Source organism: Cupressus sempervirens, chromosome 8 (assembly GCF_028749045.1).
Source record: "Cupressus sempervirens isolate cs-2001-9-10 chromosome 8, ASM2874904v1, whole genome shotgun sequence".
Lineage (NCBI taxonomy): Eukaryota > Viridiplantae > Streptophyta > Pinopsida > Cupressales > Cupressaceae > Cupressus > Cupressus sempervirens.
In genome coordinates, this window is record NC_143125.1 from 357,951,923 (window position 1) to 357,974,990 (window position 23,068).

Here is a 23,068-nt window from a genome sequence, read left to right on the forward strand (position 1 = left end):
TTGTTTGAAATAGGAAATGCATGTTTCTAGATTCAATTCAATAGAATGTAAAACAAAAAAATAATGATAAAAAAATTAATTAGAAATCTTTGTAGGAAATGGCATAGGATACAAAAGGTTCAAATAAGTGTTCAAAAATTATTTGTACAGACTCAAGCATAAGTAGAATCAATGAAACATGTCTCAAAAAAAAAAGAATGGTGTAAGATGTACATCAGAAACATGTTGGAGGTAAGAGAATTATATTGATTAATAATGGGAAACAATTTGTGAGCCTTTTGAAAATCATTCTGCATGTTCATGCTGCATCTCTCCCCCCTCAACCAGCAGGCATCTTGATGGGTGCAAACTACATTCACACCTATCTTGGCATTTATTTCCTACCACCAAATGAATGAATGCTTCTTCTGTGAGCCAGATGGAATAGCAAGAATACTGCATACAAAAGAAAAAGGGTAAAAAGAAAGCTACCAAAACTCATTCAAAGCTTCGTTGAGATCAAGTTGTTTTGGGAGATGTGACCACTATCACAAATGGTTGAATTATTGTGATTGCAGAACAAGTCATAAGATACATTGATCTAGAGGTCAAAGTTACAGGAAGTACCATCTTCATCTATGCTACAAAAAGCATCAATAAAAATCACTAAAAGTGATTAATGAAACTACAATGCGCATCAAGCTTATTTATTCCCTACTTAAATTCCTAGGCTAGGCCAGTGGATCTAGATTAAGTGATTAATTTCTCTTATGGCATCTCATGACCGCTAAAAGTACATTTGCTATGATGGATACCAATGCCATTAAAGTTCTCAAAGAATGAATTGTACAATTTTCCTCCAAAATGGCGTAGGTAACTATATTGATATTTAGTCAAAGTCCATGAAAGTGCTTAAAGAAACCAAAGAAAAGAAGCACGCCCCTATGTTTGGATCTTGGGAAAATATAATGATATCTAGTGATTATATCTGAACTTGCATTTTTAATAGTATGAAAAATAACACAAAATTATAAACCAACAAAAAAGGTAGAATAATGTTCTTTTGTCCAGGCCATGTACACAAACATGATAATTTTCTTTGCTAAAAATAATATTTGTATTCCAGATTCATCTTTCAATTGTTAATTGCAAATAATGTGCTGTAATTCCCATCTATCTATGATTTCAAAATTTAAATCCATGAAAATTTTTATTACATCATCCTGTTTCTAAGTGATTATCAAATCACTATTTGGTAACATTGCTCTTAATCAAGATATGCCTAACAAGTAATTGACTATTTCTCAAATAGACTAATATGGACAAAGCTATTGTATCCTCTTCTATCCATCTGACACTTCAAGCCAAAGACATGTAGTTGTTCCCTTGACACTACAATAAAACTTAACTTGCACATAGAGATATGCAATTAAATCATAGGAATGTATTTAATCATATTTCCAACTTCATAATTGTTCCCAGCACTTACTGAAAAAATACAATTAAGGAAAGATCATTACTGAAAATACTATTTTGGAGGTTGCATCAGTGAAGCTGTCAAACCCTTGTTTGAACTAAAGTTGTCCTTTCCTTAAAAACCCTACTTATAATATAAGAAAGAGGACTATTTATAATACTAAGTGATAAGACAGTCTACAAGAAGAAATGAAAGTTCAGATTGAGATAGAGGGCATAGATTTGGGAGCATATGATGACTGGACAATGTGACATGTGATAGTGAACTGAGGACAAAGAGCATAAGGATCTTAAGTGAATAGATACATCAAAGTGGGTTAAACTATGAACCTTATGTTGATTCTACTAATAGTTATTAGTCTTTGACATATCTCAAAAATATGGGAGAGAATTATGTTATTTATACTTTGTAACATGCTCACCTATCCATGATAGCTATATGATGCTTATGAGTATCATATGATTATGTACCACCCATTGATATTTATAAATGCTCCCTTGTGAACCCATGAAACTCTGTCAAGATCTAACAATAAAGAAATCATACCCAAAAAATGTAGTGCACTAAAACATATAATTAAGAAGGTATGGTCAATCTTCACTGGTTAAGTATCTTTACATCTAGAGCTTTTTCACCTACCAATTGCAAATACTTTGATATAAATTTTTTTTGTCAAAACTATGATGATCTGCAACTTGTCATATAAAACCATAGGATGTGTCAACCCCCATAGTATTCTTAAATGATATTTTTCCTTAAACAGTTTTAACAGAAAAATTAATACCCATGGATAGGTGAGCATGTAAATTAAGACATCAACAATTACAAGTAATATAAAAAAAGACGTCAACAAGTCTAAAATTTACAACAACTAGCAATTCAAAAATGTTTCACTACCTTTCAAGGGATTCATTTATATTTTGATTTAACATAGTTTTAATTCATCTATAGTGGCTTTTCATTCTAATCATATTACATTGACTAACTGAATTGTAAGTTTCTTCATTGTTATGTATTCAGGCAATAGTTTTGTATAATCCCTTGGGATGGAAGTGCAATGAAGTGATTCAAATTCTGGTAATTTTTTATTCCTAAGGGATTCTCTTCTTTAAATAATAGATTCTAGATCTATGGTAGTTGAGATCATTACATTCACATGTACATCCTAAAAATGAAATCTGAATAAAATGTGGAAGATTTAAAAGCTTTAGTCTTTAGTGACCATAGATGGATTGGTCACCAAAAGGGCTTGTAGCTCAGTGGTAGATCATCCCAGCATCAAACTGGTGGTCCTTAGTTTGACTTCTGGCTGGTACATAAAAAAGTTTACCCTAGTATCAAAGCCAAGGTAAAGTAGGCTAGGGCCAAGATAGGAGCCCCAAGCACTTGCAGTTTGAATGAAAGGGAATGTAGGAAAAACCTAAACCATAGATGGACTAGTAAACAAGAGAGCTAGTAGTACAGTGATAGAGCAGCCCAAGAACAAATAGATGGTCCCAGATTTGATTCCTAGTTGGCCAATGAATTTCTTTATCACTAATCTAGTTGAATTTTCTTCCTTAGCTTTATCCCTAAAACTTGAGTTAACAAAAGTATGACTTTTTTATTTTACTTGATCTGGGTCATTCTTTATTCAATACCAATATTATTCCTAAGACTGCAAGTCATATATCCACTCTTAAGAATGTTCTTATTTTTCTAGACTTTTAGTATATCCAAATAAGCCTAAAGGTTGGACAATGCATAGTGCAAAAATTGTACGTTTGAGACAAATCATCACTTTAGAAAGCTTAAATAATAGTTCTTCTGTCCCATAGGCTATCTTTGTTCTTGTGGATATTTAAAAACTTATATTCAATATTGTACACTAAAAAAATGCTCAAGTCTCTAAAAGAGCCCTCAAAATACTATAATATTTCTAGACCTTATATTTTGAATTTACTTAATAGGTTTCTATGTCTAACCATCATCTACCACTTATCTTTGTTACCTATGATTATAAAGTTGCTCAACAATACTTGTTTCATATCCTAGGTTGGTATGGCAATGTCTTTGAGGGAACTCCATGTAGGAATTGAAGAGAGAAAGATAGTACAATAATTTTTGTGAATGACACAAACATAGATCAACAAAGGGTGTAAACTGTAAACAATCTTCTCCCTTGAATTACACAAGAAGAATGCCACCCTCAAAAACTTGATTAGTAAGAATGGAAAAGAATAAATATTTAAACCTCCGCTACACTTCCTTAACATAAATAGGAAAATTTAGTTGCAACTCAAACAAATTAACTACATTTAGACATCTATATAATGCAAATGTCATCTGCAAAACAAGAGGAATCTATATAATCCAAATGACATCTCTTTGATCAACACTTACAAATAGGCATACCAAACTAGAATCACTAAAAGATACAATAGCTGGCAAAAAAATCAATGTCAAGACTACCACATTGTATAGAATGTAGAAACTATAGAAAGAGATTAATGAGGAAGCTTACTCACCATTGATGGTATTCAAAGTTCAAGAGATTTAGTAACCTCGTTATAATTCAAATTGAATTCATAGTAATAACAACTAAAATGAGAAAAAATGTCTCCAGAGTTTTAAGAGCTTCACAAAACAAAGGAAATAAAAGTATATAAGATGAATAGTCGTTATCATGAATGGAGATAACTTCTAGCCTAGCATGAAAGAGAAGCATAACCAATGGGCTACAAAATCTAGAACATTAGTAAAGTAGTTCAAATTGGCAACTATAATCTTATAGAATTGAGAGTTTATTTTACTTGTAAGCTTTAACCACATAATCATCTACAACACAATGGAAAACATACTTCAAAGATTAAAGCTCTTGTGCATAAAGATGTTGTATGAAGCATAATGCCTTAGGTTCTTGAGCTTCTTGCTTTCAATAAAAGGTAGATGAGTGATTGTGTTCAAGGAAATTCTAAAAAGTAAATGCATCACAAAAGCATCCAGATGACCCATGAGTTTGGAGTATATTTGAAGCAAGAGTATGTTATAGACTGTATCCAAGTAAATTTGGGTCTATTTGTAGGTCCTAGCCAAATCCACAAGAGAACTATGTTAGTACCTAGTCTGTGTACAAACTAGTCCTAGATCCAAGCTACAATATGAGTGAATCAGTAACACAATTTTTAGGCTCCATGAAGCTTTTCACACTAGAGAAAAGGATAACCATGTACTAAGAATTCTTAACACTAATTCATGGTTATTTATGACCAAAAATACATCAAAGTTGCTTGTGGATATATTATCAGCTTACTAAAACCATATACTAATTCATGGCCACTTATTCCTAACTTTTTCTCGAGATTATAATATGAGCTGGAAGAAGTTGTTGAAAGCCAACCTATAACTACCTTTTAGGGATGCCTCAAGAAATACCCACCCTTTGTCAAAAAAGGCCAATAAGCAAAGAAACAAATAGAAATTGTCTCCATGCATTAACCAAAAAAAAAATCCTCTCATAGTAAGAGAGGTGAAAGCTAGAACCATTTTAAGATAGTGCCTCAAGAAACTCTCCTCACTCTATTTAAAGCTTGATTACACAATATTAATCTAAAAAAATTAAAATCAGTTCACAATAGAAAAAGGAACATTAGACATTGAAATGACTAAATCTGAGCATTCTGCTCTCATGAATTTAAATCATAATCTTGTACACTTTGTAAAGCCTAAGTTTAAATTAGGAAAATTATTTGTAGTTCATACCCATATGTGTCAAGCAGTCATGTGATCACCTTAAACAACTTGTAGTTCATTTATAAATATAACTTACCCAAGACTAGACAAATGCTACCATTTCAAAAGCATTCTGCAATATCAACATAAAGCCTCTATTAACATTATTGAAATCCAACATAGACAAGCATGTGTTCTTAAAGTAAATTTCAATCTTAGGACACCTACCAAAAGATCTTGATTACCTAAAATGAAATGAACTGAATCAACCACAACAAAAGTTGAGGTTTACCAAACCAAAAAAGTTGATCACAAGGCTTCAATTGAGTCCCTATAGCTGCATCTATTGCTGCATTTTCCAAAGCTAGTTTTGCTATCACATGTTGAAGTTTTGTGCCAACAAATAGGTTCAACTTTCGTAAGTATGGAGGAAAGTGAAGAGATTTGAATCAGAATAAATAAGGTGGTCTGTATACTCAATAGTTTAGTTCTTGATAGAATTAACTAAACAAAAAAGTCATTGGACATAAGACAATATCAGAAAATAAAGATAAGTACAAAGAAATAAGTGATTGGCTTTAATCGATGAACTTTTCATCACTTACTATCGCAAGGATGAATGATATCTAGAAGTAGAAGTTCAATCCTAATTCAAAAATTAACAAGATTTGATTAAGCAATTAAATATTAAAGATGATGGTTATTAGTTGGACCCAAATATAATTTTAGAATAGATTTCTTTATGAAGATAAGCAAGAACCATTTTTTCATACATAACAAATTGAGGAATTGAGCATAAATTTACCATGCAGATTGAAGAAAATGCAGATAATTGCATATCCCCAGAGTGGCCAACTACAAAAATACCAATCATTACCTAATTTTAGGTTATTCATTCACTTTTACAGATCATATTTTTTTTTTTTCAAAATCATATAGGTAGAGATTGAATTGTTGTAATAAATTATTAATTATGTAGTGGTATGTTCTCTAAAAGAGGCCATATATCGTCAATAAACATATCCAAAATACAAAAGGAGGTCAATAGATTATAGAAATAACTATTTTTCTTAAAGGGCCATGTGAGATGCCACATGTATATTTGTCTCTCCTCTCTTTGGTCCTTTTACATGCATCATTATCTCCTGTATTGTCAAACACATTGTTGTGCAGGACTTAATTTCAATTATGTATTAGTAGGTATTGTCTGTCAGCAATGAACAGTCACTTGAAGTTCTTTCTTACAATTAAATATGAGTAAAAAGGTAAAAAGGTAAATTTATATTTTATAAAATAAATAAATAAAATAATAGGAGACCATACAAGTACACCATATCCAGGAGACCATATATTTATGATTTTATCCAATATTGTCAGCAATGCACTAAAAATAACAAGTATACATCATTGGATGTGCTATAAATGCCAAATGCAAATGGCACTATCATCCATAAATAGATTGTGTGTTTGCAAAATCCAGTGAAAAAAATAATTCAATAAACTTGCCTATATGTTGTTGAATTCCAAATGTGTATAGTACCATCTTCAAAACTTGTGATAATGATAGGAAGTTCAAGATGAAAGCCAACTACTGATACATTATGGGTATGTCCATCAAGAGTCTGGATACAACCTTTTGTCTAGTAATCCCACACCTGATACAAGTACACCAAAGAAAATGAACCATGGACTATTATTCAAAAAGTAACAAATGTCAACCAGGAAGGAATTTGTAAAGAGCACCTTGGCTGTATGATAATCTAAACCTGAAATCAAATATGGTTTGTCACCTCCTGTAAAGTAATCAACACAATTTACACCCTTTGTATGGGCATCAAGGGTAAATTTTGGTTCTTATAGTGAACCAAGACTCCAGATCTAGATGATAAATTCAAGTTAGGAAAATTAGTTCAAATAAACATGATATCTAATAAATAATTCCAATTTTGGCATACAAGAGGTACAAAGAAACTTGTCAAATCAAGCCCAATTTTTTATTTTTTAAACTAGTAAGAGAACAATGATTCCCACCTTTATAGTGTGATTCAGTGAGGCACTCACAAATGTATTTGTTTCCTTTGGATTAAAGGCAACTTGCATCACATAATGTGAATGACCTTCAAATATTTGTGTGCATTTCCAACCTTTATCCTAGTCCCAAAGCTTGATTAGCATGCCATCTCATGATGACAGAACATAGGGCAAGGTTGGATGAACTATCACACACCTGATATAATCAGTGTGTGCTTCAAATACTTTTACCTTGTCCATGGTGTTATAATTATAGACACAAATCATCATGTCATCTAAACTAGCCACAACCAACTACTTTCAGGCTATAAACTTGGTAGAGCGTACTGCTATAATAAATTCTTGTTCATTAATAGATTTTTTGTGGAAGAAGATTGTGGAAAATTTTACATTAAACTAAGAATGTAAGCCAGCTCTTACTTGACATCTGTAGTATTGAAAGATTTGTATCCTAATTTGACAATATGTTTTTGATCCATGGAAAAAAACTTTAAAGTTAAATAAAAATATGTTTCACATGCCAATAATAGGTTGGCACAAGGAAATGTAGGCATTTGTACATTGAATTGACACTAATTTATTTTCATGATTGCAATCTATAGCCAAATAAATATAAATGCATTTCATCCCAAAAGAATTATAGCAAGGGCTTAAGAAACTTACTTTAGAAGTGCCTGGCGCCATTTTGGCTGAAGCTAAAACACAAATTCTAGATCTAGATCCTTGACAATTGTAGTCTCATCAATTTCAAATTTGTCTATTGATTGACCTTGAGATGAGCCTTTTAGACCAAACTGCCTATGTATGCGAAGCTCTAAATAGAACATATTTCCCATAACTATAAGTTTAACCTATTACAAATTTCCAAATCCAAATTTTAAGAATTTGTGATAAGTTTTTCTTCACAATCACTTTGGATTCATAATGGCAAAGGATTCCATGACCCGATAGGCTAGCAACTAGCTCTAATTCCACTATAATATCCTACATTGAGTAGTGTTGGGACAATGTTTTTCATTAAATTTATAGCAAGGGCTAAACAAAAATCTTTGAAGATCTAGAAATCAAACTTACCATGGTCCAAAGGCCTATAGTTTTAAGAAAGAATGTTTGAATCTCAAGATCCAAACTCCAAACTCATGACAATTTTTCCTAGAAAAAAATTTCTTAACGCTCTTTAATGGTTATGTTGTGCATGCTTAGTAAAATACTCTGGTTACTGTAAAATAAGTTTGATCAGCCAAAAAATTGAACATGTGTAAATTAATGTAATCAAACAAAATGTTGCATCTAAAATCAACACAAACCTAGACTACAATTTTCCTACCCTTAACGAGTTCGTAAAATTGCATACAAACTCTTTTGGATCTTGAATCTTCACTGGTCTTCACATCCAATTTGACAAAACATCAAAATCAACCATAATATTACCCTACAATGATTTTCTTTCTCAGATCCTGAAGCTCAACTTAAGCTTTGATACTAGATTAAGAAAACAAAAAACAAAAAAATTATCAAGATATTCAATTGATAAACTAAGAAAGAAAAACTTTCTTATATAGACTTACATAGAGTTAAAAAGTAAATAGAACATAAAGACTTATTTCAGACTAATCTAAACTCCAAAAGACTTTATTAAACTCTAAGTTGCACATTAATTGATCATTAAAGAATATAATTGTATTCTAATAGTGGTAAGCTGAGAACTCTAATTTTGCACATTAATTGATCATTATACAATATGGTTATACTTTAACAAAGGTAAGCTGACAAAAGAGAACACTGAAGATAAATTAGCTAAGAAACACAGCCTTCCCTATTAGGAAATATACCATAAAAAAGAAGTGAATGTAACACCTGAAAATTAGAGTGCTGGCCAGTTCCAGCCAAGCACCACAATATATCGTTCAAAGTCAATATCAGAGAAGAACTGAAGTTTAAACCAGCAATATTAAGATAGAAGAAGAGACTTTGCATGAAAATATGAGTTCAATAAGGAAAAACATCTATGGGAGCAGTGCCATGTTGGAAGTATAATTGTCACTATATCTGCAATAGGAATGCAACTTCCCTAGTTGTATGATGTACATTTTGCAAAGCTCCTTGGAAAATGCTATGATATCTAATAACAATATGCAAAGGCATTGAAATAGGTAGCTGCTGATAAAAAAGATTGGCTTCCATAAACATTAAATATTTATGAGCTCAAGTATATCATAAAAGTACAAGAAGACAACTTCATTTTAAAAAAAAATTCCTAAAAAAAGGGGTAATAAGACGAGCATTTCCAATTTCATTAAATTTTTTAAAAGTATATGTACTAAAATTTTAAACTCTAGTTCTCAAAACTATACTTAAGGTTTTTTTCTCCAAAATGCTTAAATATATAGCTTTTAAATAGTTGACGCATGTGAAGCATTGCACATGCACATAATCAAGAAAGTAGGCAAAAGGAAAAAAAATCACTTTCAAAATATCGGATCCAAGAATGCATCGCCTCTTTGCTTCTCAATCAAGAAAATATAACAAACCTTTCCAGCTAGATTATGATATGTTTCAGCAATATCATTTGTCGGGCATATTATTCTTGACCTACAACTAGAATTTTATTCGAGCTCAAAAAAAGAAAATCACAAAATAGATATAAACCAAGAACATCAACTTTTGTCTAGATTAACTTTTGCCATATGTAATTCACTCTGCATTAAGAGGCAATACTTACCTAGGATCATTGCTGAAGTGGACCAATTAAGAATGGCTCCTATAGCAGCCTACTCATTTTTCCTAAACATACTATAATTAGTTGATCAATTAAGAATGGCCCCTATAGCAGTCTACTCATTTTTCCTAAAGATACTATAATCAATTGACCAATCAAGGATGGCATAGTAGTGGCCTATTCATTTTTCTAAAGATATTGGGAGTATTGCAAAATCTTGAGAACCTAGACTTGGAAAAATTGAAGTTTTTTTGGTGGTTCCATGCTATGTAAGAGTGTTGCATGGGGAACCAAAACATTTGGTGATTATAAATAATCTAAGCATGACATAATTTTCCTACTCATGTCACACATTTTTTTAAGACTCTACCATACAAGATAGAGTGACAAATTCAATTGAAGTAGAAAGTCTACTATAAATATTGTGCAAGAAATATATATTGAAAGGACATTGCCAGCGTAAATTGTGACTTGCATCCATAAATATTCAAATTTAGCTTTTGTATTTTCCTTGGAACAAAATAGATTTTCAACCTTATGAGTTACAAATGTTTGAAGACATATTATACAATACAAAATGATAAATTCAAATGAGAATGACAAGTGTGTTGTACACTATGTGTAAGAAATATTTATTGTGAGGACATTACACGTAAATTTATGGGTGTAAATTGCAACTTGTACCCATACATATTTAATCTAATTTTGCATCATCTATAATTAAAATAATTGAATGAAACAAAAGCAACAACCAAAACTCCAAACTTCACTCCATTGTTGAAGGATACATAGCACACAACATATCTAACTTGAGCAATATATATATATACCACACAACATATCTAACTATTGGCATCATCGTTACACCTTATAGGTGAATGTGTTGGTCATTACAAAATACCAATATTAAATATTCATTAAACTGAATCAGTAAATAATAGATAAGAAAGGCTTGACTTCCTTATCCCTTCGCACACATATACAGAAGAAGTCATCAAATAGGAGGGGGAAAAGATGGGAAGGTATCTGCAAATCAAAGAAATATCAAAGTTTAGCTAGATGGTTTAACTCAATATTGTTAGAGTATCTAGTACTTGGTCAAGTAGCTGATAAATATGTTGGTAGAAGAGGAATTGGTAAGACAAAGCCGGTAAGTTTGAAAGAAAGTGTGCCTAATGGTATCAAAATTGAAATCAATGAGAAGGCAAAGGAGGAAGGTTCTTTTGACATTGATCTACCAGATGCAAAAATTGGGAAAGTTTGTACTTAGTTTCCTCCTGAGTTGAGTGAATATCTTCATATTGGACATGCAAAAGCTATTTTTTTAAACCAATAATTTGCTCAAAGGTATAAAGGGTGCTTGATTATATGCTTTGATGACACAAACCTTGCTAAAGAAAGCAACGAGTTTTTAGAAAACATATTGAATGACCTTGATATGCTAGGCATTAAAGGAGAAGGACCTACATACACTTTAGATTATTTTCTGCAGTTAGTAGAAATGGCTAAGAAATTGATATCTGAGGGGAAGGCATATGTGGATGACATGCCTTGAGAGAAGATGCAGAAAGAGAGAATGGATGGAATTTAGTCTATCAATATGAATAACTCTGTGAAGCAAAATATGTGTCCGTGGAAAGAAATGATTGTTGCTACTAAGAGGGGGATGCAATGTTGTCTAAGAGGTAAGCTAGATATGCAAGATGTTAACAAAACATTGTGAGATCCTATTTATTATAGCTGCAATACTATCCTCCATCACCATGTTAGATCTAAATACAAGATATATCCAACATATGATTTTGCATGCCCATATGTGGATAGCATTGAAGATGTGACACATGCTTTGTGGTCAAGTGACTACCATGATCATAATGAACAATATTATAGGGTCTTAGAAGACATGTGTTTATAGAAAGTACATGTGTGGGATTTTAGCCATTTGAATTTTATTTATACTCTCTTGAGAAAGTGAAAACTAAAGTGGTTTGTAGATAATGAAAAAGTGGAGGGTTGGGATGATCCTCGCTTCCCAATAGTGCAAGGAACATTGTGAAGGGGATTGATAGTAGAGGCCTTAAAGAAATTTATTCTATCACAAGTTTAAATGTTGGACTTTTTCTTTGGAACACCTTTTTTTTCACTTAATTTCCTATAGTTTCCATACAGATTCTTATAACCTATACCAATTAAAATTATAAATCTAAGTTTTCTTTGGCACTTTTGTTTCAAGGAGCATCAAAAAATCAAAAAATCAAAATCTAATGGAGTGGGACAGACTTTGGACAATGAATAAAAAAATCATTGACCTTGTCTGTCTTAGACACACTACTCTTTTTGAAAATTGTGTTCTTCTATGCTTGACAAATGGGCCTAAAGAACCTTTTGTCAAAATTTTGGCTAGGCATAAAAATTATGAAGGTTCTAGCAAGAATGAAACTACTTACACAAAACACATTTGGTTGGAGATTGCTAATGCTGCTCTTGTCTCAAAAGGTGATGAGGTAACACTGATGGATTCGGGCAATGCCATAATAAAAAAATATTGAGAAGGATTTAAAGGGTGTTATTGTACGGCTTCATGGCATGCTCCATCTTGAAGGATCAGTCAAAACAACAAAGCTAAAGCTACCTTGGCTAGCAGAGATTTCAGAGCTTGTCAACTTGTCACTTGTTGAAGTTGACCATTTGATTACTAAAAAGAAGGTATATTTTTCACTGCCTCAAAATATTTATGGTCAATAATGGATGAATTTACGTATGTTTCTATACATTGTGTTGGTATTTTACATTGATTTCCAAATATGACTCTCATTGCAAGCTGTTGATATAGCTTTCAGCAGTCTATTTGAATAAAGATGTCCAATTTGGCTCTGTGTCACATACACACTGGTAGGGGAGCTCTCATAAGTATCAATGTTTTGAATTATTTTGTATGGGAAGGTATCCACAGAACATATACCGGTGAACATTTAAGAATTTATACTTCAAGCAATTGTACAAGAGTGTATTCTAATAATATATGAAAGTCCTTAAATTTAAAATTAAAATGCCTGCTTTGTGTGACTTCAGGACATATTCCCACCCTTTCATTCTCTATGAAATAGTCTGTAGATTATTTTTCAGTGGAGAATGAAGAAGTAACTTGGTTCAATTTAATAGCATATTTAATCTGGTTGGTTAGAGGTATGTTACCTTGTAAATAGAGTTGAATCCCTCTTCTCCAAACTTATTATCATCATGAAAATTTCTAGTTGTAGCCTTTATATTTTCCAAGTTGAGCAAAATTCCATGCTCCTTCCCAATAGTAGAGTACACCTCTGTATTAGGATTCTCTACTAATTGATGCATGGGAAAAATATTACCAATTTTTTATAGAGAAGATTTTATTTTACAAGAAAAAATAAACGAAAATTTCCCCCCTTATTTCCTTTTTGAGTGAGTAGCTCTTATATAATCAACTAGTCAAAATTTTTGTTGACATTTGAAAGAACGATTTATCGAAAAACAATCACCTCAAAAGTACCTTTCCTTAATGCCACATACTTGAATCTTCTTTTGAATGAAAATAGGCATAGCAATAACCTCAACAAGAAGCACCTAAGAATACCCAAAACTATACCCACTTTGTTTGAAGACTTTCCTGCACAGGAGATCAATTCAAGTGTTTGGTCATAAAGAAAAAAAAAACCCCTAAACAAAACTCTATTCTAGTCAATTAAAAACATCAAGACATAATTAAAACATCGATGGTTGGAATCAATACTTCATGATAAGTTCTCATTCTCATTAAATCTAAAGATGAATCATGAGTATGATTCGAAACTTCTATGGAATCTTAAAATATGATGCGAAACTTTGATGCTAAAAATGCACATACAAAATGATTTAGAAATATATATATGTTACATTTCATATATTGTAAGATGGGAAGGTATCCACAAAACATATTTTTGATCATTGTTCTGCCATAGCTCATTTATTAAGTCACGACCAAATTCTGAATAAGTCTCTCTATTTGAAGTTGCATCTTGTTGTCCAGATGGGTTCCGCTCAGGTTGCCAAAGATATTCAAACATGGTTATGATCAAAGAAAAATTATTAAAAGAAAAGGCCTAGTTAGATACTCATAGTAGCATTATCAATATTGTTCAGTTCATTCTTAATTTGTGTGATCAATTTTTTGATCTCTAGCATGCCCAACTTTCCAAATATTGCCTTGAGATTAAGCATTCGATAGACCAAATATAAAGCTCGTGTTTAGCATAACAATGTAGAGTGTGCATAAAAATGAAATAGGGCATGACCTTTTACATTTTCAAAACAGTATGAAGCCCATGTTGGTCAAAATTTCAACCAACTCTTACTATTGGTCGACCAACATAGGCATGGATTTTAAAAAAAACACATTTTTCTTTGCCTATTTTGACCAATTTGACAACATTTTAATAGATGGTTGAAAATTTTGGTCTAAAAATAGGGTCAAATGTACTAGTGGTAGGCTTGCTCTTGAGAAATCAAGAGGAACAACCCAAGTGGGGACAAGAAAACCCAGCTATTTTGATCCACTATAATCTCAAGGCTATCAAGGACACAAAAAATCAGTAGACATATCACTTGTCTTACCTAGTGTGATTGCTTGTGGGATTGTGACCATGAGGAGATCACTAGGGAGGAATGCTTAAAGTACTCTTATGGTTGCAAGACTGGTTACTCACTACAAATTGAGGTTTCCTGGATCACCCCAAGATTTTACACTCACCATCTGTGTCCCCTTGGTTATGCTTATGGAATTTACATGACAAAGCTAATATCTCTTTTGGGAAACCACTTTGTGTGAGGCAAAGGAGCACTTAGTGTGGGCCAAGTTGTTGAGTAATGAACTATGATTTTTAGGTAGGTATTTTTTGATGTGTTCTTGAATGTGCTAGACCCATGGAAATATTTTGAACATACACATGATGATAGTTATATGGCTTTCTTTTGAGAGCTCACATATGCTTGTATCAGACAAGGTTGCTTTGTCTCTTGCTTGATTATTTTGAGACCTCTCCATGTGTCACAATCTTGCTTGGAAAGACATTTCTTTTGAACATCAAACTTGCTATGCTATCAACTATTGTCAAAATTTATCAACCAAGTCAAAACATCAAGTGCAAACATTTTCTTGTGTTCCTTACTAAGGGGAGTTTCATCATCTAACTTTGATTTTCTACATATCTAGTTTTTAAACATGCTTAAAGTGGTTTTTTGGTCTTAGTGCTCTTGGTCTTTTAATCTTCGTGGTCTATGTCCACTTGCTAGTTATCTTTTTTCTTAAATGGTTACCTTGATTTCTTGACTACACTCTTGGATTGGGAAATTTGTTCACTTTTTCTTGCTTGCTCTATCTACTTGGCTATTTGGGTTTCTTTCCTAGCTATTGACTTGAGTCATTTACGTCATAAGTTTCTTGGATACATTGTTTGATAAGTCATTTTCTCATTTCTACCCTCTATTTGACAAGTGATCACTCTATCTACTATAATTTGAACATCAAGTTATTTTATAGTCTCTTTCATGCTTAGATTTTCATCTAGAAGTATGGGATCTAAGTCTTATGCTATCAAATTTCAACCAATTCTAGATTATCCTAAGTTGCTTTAGCTCTTTAGGGAATTACAAACCCTATGCACTATATACAATAAACTTGAAGAGATCCCTAACCTTTCTTACACTAGTCTTACTAAGTGCATGATAAAAACATATGCTAGATTTCAAAAAATGGTCAAGGAACAAACAAAATCCTCAGATAATTCTCTTTCTAGTTCTCTATATGTACACAATTCACCCTCTTTAAGGTCATCCTCTTCTTCTAGGTCTACATGTACTACTTCAAGACATTAATTATCTTTTCCTACTAGATCTAAAGGCCTTTTTAGAGAGCTAGAAAATGATACATCCTTGGAGCATATGTCAAATTTCATGACAAGCCTATATTTGACCAATATAATGAAGACATGAAAGCTTGTTATTTTCTTGAGAAAAAAAAAATGACCCTAGACACTGTTGAGAGAAAATTTACTCCCTTGGGAGATTCTTATAATGTCAGTTTGCAAAATTTCTTGGCACCAAGCTCATCATGTTGCCTAAGTCTAGCTCATATGGAAACCCATTCTTAGATGTCTATTGTGCTTATCATCAACATAATGAGCATAGTGCTTCAGATTTCATAGAGTTGAAATATAAAATCCAAGATCTTATTGATGATGGGATTGTTAATACCTCTAATGACTCATGTGGTGAGGATACTTCTCTTAAGCAATATCATATTAATGAACCTATGTCTAGTGGTGGGTTTCTTAATACCTCTACTTCTTCCAAGACTCATGCATCTACCAACACTTCAAAGCTTTCCAACATGAATCCATCAAACAAAGAACTTAGTGCTTTCCATATGAAATATGTGTACCCTCAAGGGTTACCTCTAAAAGAAAGTCAAGCTAACCTTCACTTGGTTACAAACCTTTTCCATGCTATTAAGCATAAAGATCCTCAACCTTCATGCACTACTATGCCTACTCCAAGCACCACTCCATTCACTTGTCATTCTCCCTTATCCTTATAAGTGGATCAATGTTAAGAGGACTCTCAAAAGGAAAAAGATATAAATGTTAAGAAAGATCAAGTTCAAGCACCCTTTCATCTCCTTTAAAATTTCACTCCTCGATATCCTATGTCTTATCCTCCACCTAAGTATGATGAAGACACCACTTCAACTATTTCCCTTGAGCTTACTAAAAATTGTGAGAAAAGATCTCTTCCTATGCTATCCAAAGCTACTTCTCAAGATCAAAACATCCCCACATGTTCTAATTCTCCATATCCACTTCAAAATTGTACTCAAGCTTCAAGTGCTCCTATTAAAAATGTTGCTCCTATCAAAGCTTCTTGTGAGTCTATTAATAGATTTGACCATGTTTCTCACTCTAAAGATGTTGATTGCCCTTTCCACTATCCATTTGCATCTCCTGAGTCTATCCTTGGTCCTTATCCATCTAAACTAATGCCTTCAGAACTTTGTTCCATATTAGGACCTTATATTGCTTCATCTCCATTTTTCACTCCTAGCTCATTGCCCATTCCTCCTATCTTATCATTTCCCACCTCTCCTCTTACACCTCAAGATCAATAAAGACACACATAATTGAAATCTTCATATTCACCTTTCCATCTAAACCATTCATATTGGTCTTATTCATCCACAAGTCCCAAGTCTTTTAGAAGTAATTTGAATGATCAACTCAAACAAAAATGCATGAATACATCTTCAAAATTTCACTATGTCTCCTCTAATCAACATGTGAATGCTAAGAAAGAAAATGCACAAAAGAGACTGCAAAGGTCCACTACTCAAAGAGCTAAACCAAAGAATGTATGTGTTCCTAAATCCATTTCCAAAGAAACATGCACTAAAAAATCCAATGAAGACTCTAAATCTATATGGTTTCCCAAGTCTTTGTTAAAGGAATTGAATATTGAAAATAGTTCAAATTTGACATTCAAGCTTCTAAAAGCTTCCACTTCATCTTCTTCTAAACATGTTTATAATTATCTTTTGAACCCTTCCATTCCACCTTCCTCCAAAATTATTTTGCAACTTCATAAATCTCAACCTCAAGCTATTTCATCCATAACTTCTCAATCATTCCACTACCCTTTGAGGTATGTGTCTTAGATGACCTTTTCTAATTTCACACCTATACTTCTACAATCATTTTAAGCCTACACTTTCCTATTATCCATCCTTGATCTATCTATTCAAAACCTACAACTTGGTCCTCCATCTACCTCTCTTCTTCCTACAGTCTCCCTTCCATATCAGCATCTTTGAGAATACTTTTCTATGCTCTTTTATTATCATGACATATCTTTCCTATAAGAGTGCTATCCAATTTTAAAAATATTGAGATCCTTCTAAAAATTCAACAAATAAGAAAAAATGAAAAATCATGAAATTGTGCCTTGGTGAAAACCATTTCTTGTGGCACCTTGGTAGCAAAAGTAAAGAGAAATAAAATTCATCCTATGGTGAAAACTACTTCTTGTGGCACCTTGGATAAGTACCATGATGAAAACCTAGCAAACAAGCATCATACATAATTCTTTCATAATCCATCCATTCCCTCTTCCTCTTTGATCTTGACATTTTAGAGCTATCCAAACACATTGGCTATCTTATCTATTGCTCACCCCATCCTTCTCATTCGCTCATATCATTCATATCTAACTTTATCCCTATTTTTATCTTATTTCTATCCTATCCATTTGACCCCCTTGGTCTTGATCACAATAAAGAAAAACATGGTTCTTAAGCCTCTTGGCATGCGTACTCTTTTGTACTACACACTTTCATGCTATTGGCTTCCATTGCTTACCTATATGCTATCACACTTATGGGCTTCCACTGCTTATCCTACATGCTATCTCCTTTCTTTCTTGGCTTGCCCAATACATGTTTCATATGACTATTTCACTATCTTTCCCTAGCTTGGTTACTCTTCAGGAGTTAATCCTTAAGGATCACTTTCACTTGCTTCACACTCCTTTCTTATCCATCTCTACTTATCTACAATTTCATTGCTCCATCATGTCGTATACCTTGCTAAACATTGAAAAAAATGATGTGATCTTGCTTGAGAAATAGTAATCTCTAAATCATTCTTAAAAATCTTTAAAACCATATATGATGCTAAAAAAATATTAAAAATATAAAATGTCCTAAAAAAATGAGCATCTTAGTCAAAGCTTATTCTTGAATACTTTGATGTCTCACTAAATACAATAGAAAGTGATGCAGGAGCATCTAGAGGTATAAGGGCAATCCTGTGTCATCCAAAAAAATGTACTTAGACTTAGTTTATGTTTCATGTGTTTTAATTTTTGGATACCCATTTGGGTCAAATAAAGGTTCCAACTCTCACAATTCCACTATTAGTGTTCTGGGTTAGAGTTTTTAATCACCTTGGGATACGTGTAAATGTTAGAAAAATAGGAGTATGTAATTGAGCCATCATTTTGGTGAACTAGAAGTTGTAAATTGGTTAGATTATTTTCATTGTAATTTAGAGAATTCTAGAAAAAGAATCAGATCAAAAGGCCCCACGGTTTGAAAGTTATTGCAATTTTTTAGTTTCTAGAGACATCCTAAGAATGCTTAAAAGTCAAGTTAGGGTCATTAAATGACCTCAAACAGGGCTAAAAAAATGGGGGAATGAGTCAATCACATCCATAGGGCTATAGAGAACTTTGAGAGCTTTTTAGAAATGTAAATGGTTCGTCAATCAGAGCTACGGTTCAAAAGTTATGCCTCCCAGAAGTTTGGTTACCATTTCTAGATTTTTCTAATTTTGTGCTGACTTCTAATGTGACTTCTAGAGCCTTCTATTTGGTCAGTGGATGCCAACTAGCACTTTCTAGAATGTATTCCTAATCCTTAACCCTCTAGGGTCTATTTTAGAACATTTTTGGCATTGTAAAAGGTAGTTCAGAGTGGAGTTTGAGAGAAGGTACTGGGAGAAGAATTTATCTCCAAACTTATGCTATTATAAGCCCTTAGGGCATGTTTTGAAGTCTATTTTATTTGTACTGAATGTATTAGCATATTTACATAGTTAATACAATTTTTCCTTTCCTATTGTGTTCATTCTGTGCTTGGGTTGTGTCCCCATCAAGTGGTATCAGAGCAGGTTTTCCTAAGTGTGTAGGCGTCAAATGTGAGGCATTTTGCACCAGGACTATGTGGTTGTGGGTTTGATTTAAGAAGATGCCTCCATGAAGAGATCATGGAAGAAGGGCCAGAGCTATTAATCTCAAGGAGGTTAGAGCCCTCCAAAGGTAGGTCCAAGCATTGCAAGAGGAGCTCTATAGGGGAACAAATGTTGCTGCAGGTGACGAAAGTGAGGATGACAATGAAGAAGAAGAATTTGGACCAGAAGGGGAATTTGACAGAGAAGTTCTAAATTAGGTAGAGGAAAGGCTTTTTAGGGCCATTAATAAGTTTTGGAAAAGACCTACAATTGATGTGGATGTATTTTTAGGAAATTTGAAACTAGATGAGTTGATCGATTGGATCAATGAATTGGAAGAGTACTTTGAGTATGAGGATATCAGGGATCCAGATAGGGTTAAGTTTGCAAAGGGCAAACCAAAAGGACATGCCAAAATTTGGTGGCAAGAGGTTCAATTAGAAAGAAATAGAAGAGGAAAGGATAAGTTCACAAGGTGGGATCGTATGGTGGACAAATTGAAGAAGCAATTCATTCCTGTTGATTATGAGCTTGATTTGTTTAAGAAGATGCATGGGTTAAAGCAAGCAGGAAAATCAGTCCAAGAATATATGGAGGAGTTTTATCAACTTCTGATTAGAGTGGCACATGCAAAAGCAAATAAGGAGAAGGTTTCTCATTATATTAGTGGGTTGTGACCTAGCATCCAAGAGGAATTAAGTCTGGTAAGAATGACCAGTGTTGAAGAGGCATACCAGTTTGCCCTATGAGTTGAAGAGAACCTAAATAAAAGGTTTGAAGGGAGACAAAGAGGGCATGGTCAATGAGGAAGGGGTAGTGGTAGGTCATCTAGAGGCTAAAATGAAACCCAAAAGAAAAATAAATATGTGGGTACTAGCAAGAACCAGAGGAATGAGAGTTTCAACTGCTCCTGTGATCAAGACTTTGGAAATTAGAGAGGAAGAGGTAGAGGACATGGACAAGGAAGAGGAGGCTTTTGTGGTACATGCTTCCATTGCAATGAAGAAGGTCATCGTGCCTTTGAATGCCCTCAATGACAAGGAAGGACAGACAGGAGAGCTGAGGGTCAAGCTAGGGTTGCTCATGTGGATGAGGATACACAATCATCACATTTAGAGGATGCAGAAAGAGGAGAGACTTTAGTAAATGAAAGGGTCCTACTAAGTGGTGAGATTGAACCAGGACAAAGGAGGAGTTTATTCCGTACCAGGTGCAAATGTGAGGATAAAGGTTGTGATGTGATCATTGATGGTGGTAGCACTAATAACTTGGTATCAGAGGAGATGGTCTCTAAGTTGGAGCTCAAGAGGGGAAAACACCCCCAGCCCTATCGGATTGCTTGGGTGAAAGATGATCATAAGGTCCTGGTAAGTGAACAATGTTTAGTGAAATTCAAAATTAGGAGTTACCATGATGAAGTTCTCTGTGATGTTATTCCAATGGATGTTTGCCATCTACTATTGGGTAGACCATGGTAGTTTGATAGGCATGCAGTACATGATGGTCATGCAAACACATACTCCCTAAAAAAGGATGAAGTTCACCACAAATTGAAGCCCATGAAAAAGGAAGGCAAAAAGGTATGTAGCAGTGCTAGGATTTGTCTTGTTGATGGAAGGAAGTTTTTAGATGGCATGAAACATCAGCGTATGTGCTATGCTTTGATTCCTAAGAAAGATAAAGAAGGTAGTAGTGAAATACCACTTGAAGTTTTAGATTTACTAGGTGAGTTTGGAGATATCATCTCTGATAATGTTCTAGAAGGATTGCCACCAGTAAGAGAAATCAGTCATCAGATAGATTTAATCCTAGGAGCTAGTTTTCCTAACAAGGCTACTCACAAGATGACTCCTACTGAAACTGAGGAGTTAAATAGATAGGTTAAGGAGCTATTGAGGAAGGGTTTGATTCGGAATAGCCTGAGTCTATGTGTAGTACCTATAGTACTGGCACCAAAGAAGGATGGAGAGTGGAGGATGTGTATAGACTCTTAAGCTATAAATAGGATAACCATCAAGTATTGGTTTCCTTTGCCAAGAATGGATGATCTTATGGACTGCTTGAGTGGAGCTTAGTACTTCACAAAGATAGATCTCAAGAGCGGCTATCATTAGATATAGATACGAGAAGGAGATGAGTGGAAAACAACCTTCAAGATAAAGGAGGGTCTTTATGAGTGGTTAATCATGCCCTTTGGATTGAAAAATGCCCCAAGCACCTTCATGCGGCTTATGAATGAGGTACTTAAGAAGTTCTTGGGAAAATTTGTTATTGTCTATTTGGATGATATTTTAATTTTCAGAAAAACTTTGGAAGAACATTTATTGCATATTCATAGTTTCCTTGAAAGGTTAAGTCAAGAAAAACTATTAATTAATCTAAAGAAGTGTATCTTTACAAAAAGCGAGTTAGTCTACTTGGGGTTTGTTATATCACTTGAAGGTCTTAAAATGGATTGAGAGAAGGTAAAAGCCATCTTGGAATGGCCTACTCAAAGATCTGCTACTGAGGTAAGATCATTTCATGGTCTAGTTAATTTTTACAGGAAGTTCATTAAGAATTTTAGTGGCATATGTGCACCCTGACTGACACAATAAGAGGGGATAGAAAAGACTTCAAATGGACTATGGCAGCTGTGAGAAGTTTTGAATTGTTGAAGAAGAAGGTGACAGAACAACCTATGTTGGCACTTCCAAATTTTAGAAAGGTATTCTAGGTGGATTTTGATGCTAGTGGCAGCACTATTGGGGTTGTATTAAGCCAAGAAGGTAAGCCTATTGCATATTTTAGTGAAAAATTGAATGATGTGAAAAAAAAGTATTCTATTTATGATCAAGAGTTCTATGCAATAGTTCAGGCCTTAAAGAAATGGAGGCATTATTTATTGCCAAAGGAATTTTTTTTATATACTGATCACCAAGCATTGTAGTACCTAAATAGCCAAGGTAAATTGAATCAAAGGCATATGAAGTGGGTAGAGTTCTTGTAGAGCTATACATTTGTGTTGAAGCATAGAAGTGGAAAATCTAACAGGGTTGCAGATGCATTAAGTAAGAGACAGTTGTTGCTTACAGTAATGCAGGTTGAAGTAGTTGGGTTTGATGAACTCAAGAATTTGTACCCTAAGGATCTTGATTTTTTTGAAGTGTGGAAAGCTTGTAAAGAGCCTATTGCTGATGACAGAACCAAGTGGCTAGACTATTTGATTCAAGATAGTATGTTGTTCAAGGGTAGTCAACTGTGCATTCCAAGGAGTTCCATGAGGGAAAATCTAATTAAGGAGAAACACAGTTGAGGGATGGTAGGACATTTTGGTCGAGATAAGACCATTGCCATTCTCAAAGAACATTATTTTTGGCCTCA

General features: G+C 33.6%; 1 pseudogene; it reads left to right on the top strand.

Annotated features, from left to right (window-relative positions):
• The first annotated feature begins 207 nt into the window (after positions 1 to 207).
• The window catches only part of LOC149542813 (glutamate--tRNA ligase, cytoplasmic-like), a 52,518-nt pseudogene continuing 29,657 nt past the window's right edge, over positions 208 to 23,068 (top strand).